Source organism: Etheostoma spectabile, chromosome 20 (genome assembly GCF_008692095.1).
Source record: "Etheostoma spectabile isolate EspeVRDwgs_2016 chromosome 20, UIUC_Espe_1.0, whole genome shotgun sequence".
Taxonomy (NCBI): domain Eukaryota; kingdom Metazoa; phylum Chordata; class Actinopteri; order Perciformes; family Percidae; genus Etheostoma; species Etheostoma spectabile.
Window position 1 is genome coordinate 22,327,970 of NC_045752.1, and position 8,612 is coordinate 22,336,581.

The window sequence follows — 8,612 nt, forward strand, 5'->3', positions numbered from 1 at the left end:
GAGACATAAAGAGTTGAAATCAGTCCAGACACTCAGCACTTGGTCAGGACGAGCCAGTACAGAGCTTTGTATGTGCCATTGAACGATCATTACAGCTTACAAATTCAAACTTTCACCTAAAATCCCTTTCTGCTGGGAACCAGTGACAAGGGCCTGGTTCATTGAGGGGCTCCAGACCTGAGAGGGGCCCTGGAATCTCTGTTCCAGGAAGTTATCATGTAAGAGGAGCTGGTGATGTGCTGTAAGGGTCGGAAATATCAAGCAGCTGCTGGGAAAATGTAGCTATCTCAAGTGGAAGTAATAAAAGAAATGCAGGTACCTCAGAAATATGACCTTTTTTAAATTGCCATCAGATTCTGATACAATCAAAGATTCTCTATACTGTACTCAAGATAACCCATTTCAAGCAATGGTATGAAACAGTACATACTTCCTGTCTCCTAAAGGGGCGTGGCCTCATTTAAAAGTGTGGTGGACATCGTGTGGATTGATAAAAAGTCATATTTGAATAATTTCGTAACAGTTTCTTTTGCTAACATTAGACATTTACACGGCTAAAAGACATATTTAACATCACCGAGATTAGTTTTGTTAGGGCGTTCACAAACGTTAGCTGACGTTAGCTTCTCTGTGTTGCCAGATCTCGCGAGACTTTGGTCCTGACACAGAAACAGGTCTCAAACCAAGTTAATTTTCTCCTGATGTGTCCGTCTGAAAAATGCCACTTTAGTGTCAGAATGTTCTGGAGATATACAGCTTGTGAGGAATGGATCCAATATTAACTTTGGTACACATAATTTGTGTTCACGTTCCCTTCGCCCATTGGGATCAAAACACTCAGACCTGCAGGAAAAGGAAAACAGGAAACTACTCGGAGTTGAGGTGTCTCGGTTCTACACTGTCTCTGATACAATTTAAGTGTAGGTTCAAAAAAAACCTAGAAACTGGATTTTGTAACAAGAAGAAAGAATATGGAATGATACTAATATCTATATAATAATCAGATGAAGCTGACACTAAAAAAGGATAACATGTCAGTTGAATGTTATCACCAAAAACCGCAGAATACTGTTATTAAAGTTGAATATGAGGCGGCACATGTAAACATATATTACCTCCAAGCTCAAATCATCTGACCCTCATTATAAAGGCTTATCGATTTCCCAGGTTCCATCCTAGTGAGGAGATCCTTACTTTACATCTATGAATGTGTCTGGTGTGTACAGAATTCCCTGACAGGGTCTGCAGTGTGTGTGCAGAGTGCAGGCAGGCCCTGCTCCAGACTGGCTCTGTGTACATGCTGTGGACAGGAAGCCACAATGGTTCCCCAACCTTTTGACGCCATGGCAAACCCCCCCTTACAGTGAGTCATTTTACAAGCCCCCTATGTGGTAGCCTAGTGACTTTGGCAATTCCTATCAAAAAGCTACAAAACAGCTGTTTTGCTCTGGACTGAAAGGTGATGACAATATTTTAATCAAAAAGTAATACAACAAACTAAATCAACAAGGTGTGTGTGTGTGTGTGTGTGTGTGTGTGTGTGTGTGTGTGTGTGTGTGTGTGTGGTGTGCGTGTGCAAGTGCGCAAGTGTGTGAGTGTTTAGGCCGGCTGTGATAACAGTCAAAGCCAATCTCTCCTGTTTAGTCAAACATTGCCTAATATGGTCTTCTTTTCTTTTCCTCTTGGCTCTGAAAATCACACACAGGAAACCCGCTCTGCATTTATCTGTCTGTCTGTCTGTCACACTAATGTATTGTGCACGAACACCCACACACACACACACACACACACACACACACACACACATAGACACACAGACACAGCTGAATAATTTAAAAAATATATTTAGAGTTGGTGAGATGTACTACTCCCCAGACTAGAGCTAAGAGCCAAACACTGTGTTAGAGTATATCTCAAGAGAAACAGACCATGTACAACACATCCTAAACGTGAGTGTAAAAGTGGATCTTAAAATCAATTACCAAATATGGCAATGCTGAACAGTGGACTAAGTCAAACCCTGGATCCTGATCAGGGGGACATGTTGGTGGTGCAGTGACGGGCTGTAATACGGTTTTAAGGGGGAGTAGAAAATAATTTAGAGCTGCTAGAACTTGGGGATGCTTCCCAAGAGCCCGGGTGCAAAAAGGTACCTTACAGTGTTGTAAACGACTTAGGGCAATGTTTCCCAACCTTGAGGTTGGGCCCCTCTAACGGGTCTCACAGTAAGAAAAATCAGAGGAGTCACATGATGATCAAGGAAAAATCTGTGGTAGAAATTGAAAAAACACATTCTTTGGTTTCTTTGGTAACTGCTCCCAACTCATGCATAGAGGGTGATGGACCTGCTGTCTATGGCTGGACAAGCTGCTGAAGACAATACATGCTGTTTAAATGTCTTACAACATTTGCTAGAGAAATCATTGTTGGTTGTCTAAAGCTGAAGACATGCCAACACTGCTCCTTAAATACTGTTCTCATCAAGTCACTTTTGTCTTTTGAGATTTTTTGAGTGTAGAAATCCAGTCCAAAAGACGATTTCAACATAATCAGTGTCAGATGTACAGTATGTCAGCAGGAAAAAGGGCACAGATCTTTTTCTTATCTTTAAGAAATGCATGAGTTCTAACATCACTAAGGTCGCTAAGGTAGTTTGCGTTCACATTATGTGACCAGTCCAGACGTTATGTTCACTGTGATGAATTACCTAACTCCAAAAGAAAACTCACACTTGTTTTTGTACAGTTTGAATTATAGAAGGAAAAAGTCTATGTAGGGCGGAGGTCGAGGTGGATAGAAGGGTCAAACAAACACAGGACCTTCACCCAGGAGACTGCTGGTCGCTTTATTTTAACAGACACACTTATTTTATTTTCCTAAATCTAACCGAGAAGTTTTGTTGCCTAAACAGGTTGTTAACTGCAGGGGCCGGCTGTGCAGGCACACTGACCGCTCGTGATACTGGACATTTTACTAAATGTCCAGTAACACAAAGAATTGTGCATAACTTTACTTTCCCTAAGATGCCATACAAACCGTTGTGTGACGACGTAGTCTACATAAAGCCTAATAGCAAGAGGAATTTTAACTTCAAGTAAGCCCTGTATGCAGCTCATTTTTCCAAAATGTAATAACATGCAGGGAGTAGGCCTAAGAGCAGAAAGCAGGTGAAATGTCAGTTGAACTGCAAATGGTGAAGCAGTTGAAATTTCAGATGAAATGAAATCATTAGAGATAGCTGAAGTGTGTCAGTTCTGCCAACAATGGAACCAGACAGCGTATAGTGTCACTGGGGGCCTTCATCAAACTATCTTTGAATGAAGAAAACAAAAAGACTCAAAGCTTAAAAAAGTCAAAGACTAGTGCATGCGTGTCTCAGAGTAGGCGTGGATGGACTCATATGATGAAATAGAGGTGTATGCTCTCTGCAAAAGGGGGGCGAGTGATCAATGCTAAAAATACTTCTCCTTCCATCTCTTTTCCTGCATTCTTCTCCTTCCACCCACTCCTTTTACCTTCCATATGCCTCGCCCCCTCTTCCTACCCCCTTTCCCCCTCCCCCTCCTTCTCCTTCTCCGATGGGAAATTTACCCTGGGAATCACGGTCTTCTGGTCCCAGAGGGGTGCTGGTGTGAGTGTGTGTGTGTGAGGGGTTATGTGAAAGTCCTCTTAACCCAGTGCCCCCAAGACTTCTGACCGCTCAGTAAATAAATACAGCATTTCCTCCTCTCCTCCCTACATACACTTTCTCATGTCCATCCCAGGCCTCAGCAGGACAGCAGTTCCTGTCTGCCAGGGCTTTAACACAGATTTCATTAGCTGGATCTGGGAACAGGGACCTCGATATGACCCTCTGTTTACATTTGAACCTGCTCAACTCTGGCCGACTCACCAGCCAACATGTCATGTCATGTCAAAGGATTCAAGAGCAGAACAAATGACAGCCACATTGTGCCATCAGCTACTAACAGAAACATGTTGCTACTGAAAGTGTGTATTTTAACTAAGTGGTTGATCTCAGCTGGTTTTCAGAGGAACAACTACAAAAATGAGATGTTTAAAAAAAAACGTGTCTGTGTGTGTGTGTGTGTCGGTGCTCCTACCTGGTCGGTTTCTTGTACACCTTGAGATTGTCCTTGTCCCTCATCTGTCTCGGCGCGTGACAACACACAGCAGTGTTCTGGGGAAACAGACATGAGTTATGTGTACACGTACATGAATGTGTGTGTGTGTGTGTGTTTATGACTAGCAGTAGTTTCCTCAGTACACTCTGTTCATGGTGTAAATTTGGTCCCAGCCATTGATGCTGGCCTCCTGTGTGACATGAGACGCTGTGGGAGATGGATGTCAGCCATACTCTGGGAGGGTTTCAGCACCAGAGTCTTGATCTGTTTTACCCATTTAAGGACAGCACCGCCCCAGAAACAAGCATAGGTTGGATTTTTTTTTTTTAATTTACACATACAAGTGAGCTGAATTAGAAAAATCTGGTGGCCAAACTTTTTGACCTGTGACACCTTAAAACAAAGCATGACTTGCATGTATGTACTCTTTGTGTCCAGTTCAACCACAGAATGATTTCTCCTTCTCGGATAAAAAATTTTACCTGTGAAATTTAGATTATTCATACAAAAATGCATCACAAACTCAGAAAAAAAAAACGTTTTGTATAGCAGACATCTGGGATTTTTTTCTTCCACTTCCCCTGTTCCTGTTAATCATCTCATGACCCCTAAGATTAATCTTGCAACCTTTTGTTGAGTCCCACCCCCCAGGCTGGAAGCTACTATGCTGATATTACGCCCGCGGGTGTATGTGTGTCAGCCCTGCAAATGGATGGGGGAAGACAATGAATTTATGTTATTACCATGTAGACAAAAATGAATCCTAAATCCATTCCAGGCCAGTTCAAGAGGGACAAGTGAAAATGGCATTTTAATGTAATTCAGATTGCTGTACAGTTAGAGTCCTGGTACTCTCTCAGTAAACACTGTTGCAGCTCATTTGGCTCAGTAACACAGTTTCAACCAAACAGGAGGAACAGAGCAACACGTGGGCCGCGGCAAACCCTAACCCTGCTGTTGACCTCGGGTCAAATTTGACCCATTTTCAAATCGTTTTTATATCAGAAAATTGGGTTTCTTTCAATCAAAATGTTAAAAAAATTGTAAAATAAATGATCAGTTCACTACTCTTACTGAAAATGGGTGTTTTATTTAATCTTTTGTCTTTTAAAAAAAAGGTAAAAGGACTTTGAAAAAAAGTGACAAAAACTTGGAAAAATCTCACAAAAACATTGGGAAAGGCTCAAAAACATCAGGTGACAAAAAGTGACAAAAACATTCCAACAAAAGTTTGACCCAGAAAGACAAATGGGAAAAAACACAAGGGTTAAAACCATCCCGGACTACTCCTAGTCACATTTACTTTGCATGACGAGTGAGCATTTATAAAGGTATAACATAGTGTTTGAGACTTTAAAATGTTTCTTTCTTTTCCTCTACATTTCTTTTGTTCTGCACTCAGTCCACTATAGGCTCTGATAACTTGCACTGACTCAAAATGGCTTGAGTTAAGTCATTCATCTCAAGGCCTCTTCACAAAGTGTGTGACAGCAATCACACATGTTTGCTCTATGTCAGATTATAAGATATCACTTTTGAGGCATGTCAGATTGCGCGATGAATGTCTACTGAATCCTGTTACTACGAGAAAAGAATCAATAAAGGACAGGTCATTAACTCCAGCTATCTGAGAATACAGATAATACAAACCAAGCTTCTTTTTTTTTTCAAAAATGGCTTGTAGCACAGATATCTATACAGATGTGGTGTCAATAATATATAACAACCGAGTTGTAGCAAAGGTCACATTTTGAGAGTTTGTTGTAATTTTCAGACATTGTCCAAATCTGTAATTTAGCCAACAGCAGATGTGTCTCCCAGTGAGCTCAGGGACCACTGTTTTGGATTGAAAAACAAAAATATTCACTGTTTCGCTTGAGATTATTAACTTTAGTGTGGGACTGGCCAAAACAACGCCGTGTGGATCGCCTTCAGTGGACAGCAAGTCCACTTCTGTTGTTGTGAAACATGATTTATTGGCTTTGTAATACTGTGTAGACATATTTAATACATTTTCAAAAGCCTAAATCATGTTGACACTATGTTCATTGAACTAAGGCAAGCACGTTTCAAGTTTCTGCCTGAATGATGGAAAAGAAAGCACTTTAAAAAACATGGTATTTTTTGTAATATATAGATGATTTTTAGTAGAGCAACAAAACATTCAAAAACTCCAGTAAGAGTAGTTTGTGAGACCATACCTTATTAAACATCTGCAGCAGCTGGCAGGCTGCCTCGCTGCTGGACTGATGAGCTTTCGCAAGGCTTGCCATCTCCCCTGGCAGGTTCCTTGGTTCTCCTGGGTGAAATTACTTGTCTGACTGCTAAAAGGCTGATTTTGCAGTAGTGATGAGTTGAGGAGCAGGTTTGCCCACTGGCATCCTTCTGAAGCTTCAGTGTTTTCCCAATAAGCTGAAGTTCAGATCAGACGGTAATAGGACTGCTCATCAGTGTGGGACACCCTCTGCTCTCTGTGTCTCTCTTATGAAGCAGACGGACTGCCAAGCCATGCATTCCACTGTTACCTTGTATGGTCAGTGGGGGGCGGGCCTTACACCAGGGAAGGCCCACTCTAAATATGACTTATTGGCTGATGTCAGAGGAACCAAGAAGCCTCAACTAGTGACCTGTAGAGCCTGTCTGGGAAAGATGGAGCGACATAGGGACAAATAGAGGAGAAGGGAGTGAGAAAGAAGAGGGAGAACAAGAGGGAAAGAAGGGGGAGATTAGGAGTGGAGGAGGAGAAGTAAAAAGGAGACAGAAGCTGAGAAACAAAAAGGGAGGGAGCCGATAAAGAGAGGAGGGAAGAAATGGGAAGGGAAAAAGAAAAGAAGGGAAGAAAGAATTAACATAGAATTGGAAAAATGACGTGTGTGTGTGTGTGTGTGTGTGTGTGTGTGTGTGTGTGTGTATGTGTGTGTGTGTGTGTGTGTGTGTGAAAAAAAGCATTTGACAATTTTCATATTTCTTCTAAATTTGGTCTTTTTCTGCATCAGGCAGCTGACTGGACTGGGCGACAAACTGAAAATACCACGTGGAACTTATTACACTGCTGACAGAGGGAAGGACACACAGAAAGACAGACTGAGAGAGAGAAGGAGAGAGACAGAGAGCAGAGACAGAAAGAGAGAGAAACAAACAGATAGAAACACAGAGAGGGACACAGAGCGGAGACTGAAAGAGAGAAAGAGACAAACAGACAGACAGACAGACAGAGAGAGAGGGAGAGAGTCAGACAAAGTGAGGGAAGGGGGGGAGAGGGAGGGAGGCAGCTGGGGCCTTTCTGTGTGGAGTGCGCGGGTTTCCTCTGGGTGCTCTGGCTTCTTCCCGCAGTTTGGAGCCATGCAGGTTGAGTTCATATTTTTAAGTGACAACTTATCTCTAAAAGTTGGCCCAGCCTCATTTCAGCCGCTTGTAGCCGCAATCTCTTTCTTTCGGTGACTATCTAAAGCTCATGACCATAGGTAAGGGTCAGAACATAGATTCTGGTAAAGGGGTCCTTGAATAGGTGACAAGGGAAACCCTGGTGGAGGCCAACATCCACTGAAAACACGCTGAACGTTAGACAGAGTATACGGAGACAGCTCTCACTTTGGTTTTACAAGGAGCGGAGGGCTCGACCCCGGGCCAGCTCCTCCAATTTCTCCACCATCATTGCAACCAACCATCACAACCCCAGCGTTATTTACAAAACCATCAAATCTGTTATCAAGCCAAACCTCCCCCAATGATCACATGATCACCCGATAGGTGGTGCTCTACTCTCGCATTTCCAAACCTATCTCCACAGCTGTGTGGAGGAAGGTCCGGCCCCTCCACACATAAACTCTCGGATAGGAAAAATAACGGCAAGAGATCAGGGGTTATTTGCATTTCTTTAAACCAATCACAATTGTCTTTGGCGGTGGTTCGGCAAAATAGTCTCCGGACGGAACTTGTTTTGGTGGAACATTCAAAAGAAAAAAGCCAAATTCAATATTAAATGAAGTTAACACACAATAAAGTAGAGTGAGCTATATAAATTAGCTGGATACGTGGTTATAGCACATTTGCTCTTACCAGTGTATCACGGTGTGTATTTTGTCCACAGCAGTCCCACCAATCGGTCCCAAAACGTCCCAGTTAGAGAGGATATGCTGTAAACATATTCTTTGTAAATCTTAACAATCATTCCTAGAAAGAACCAAGCAGGTCTGCCTTGCTGCAGATCCAAAGTTTCTTCAAAACTAGCCATTTTCAGCGTGTAACGTTAGCTTGCTAGCTTAGAGGTTTCCGGTAGCTGTTCCTCGATGCACAGAGAAAGTGGAAGGTGAGGGACGTCCTTCAGAACTTCAGGCGGCGCCGGAATGATCCGGTAAGTGAACCATCGTCGATCCAGACTAGCAGTGCCCTAACCTGAATAAAGGATATTAAGACTGCAAATCACTATAGAAAATGTGTTTAGCTCTCTTGCTGAAGACACATCAGCACTTGACAAGGATAAGGGGG

The 8,612-nt window shown here is 42.5% G+C and overlaps 1 long non-coding RNA gene across 1 annotated transcript in view; it reads right to left on the bottom strand.

Annotated features, from left to right (window-relative positions):
• The window catches only part of LOC116669640 (uncharacterized), a 12,337-nt gene extending 5,415 nt beyond the window's left edge, over window positions 1–6,922 (bottom strand). The window contains exons 1-2 of the long non-coding RNA XR_004326826.1: window positions 6,326–6,922; window positions 4,104–4,180 (exon numbers count right to left, since the gene is read on the bottom strand). This is a non-coding gene — a long non-coding RNA (uncharacterized LOC116669640). The remainder of the gene's footprint in view (window positions 1–4,103; window positions 4,181–6,325) is intronic.
• Window positions 6,923–8,612: the final 1,690 nt, after the last annotated feature.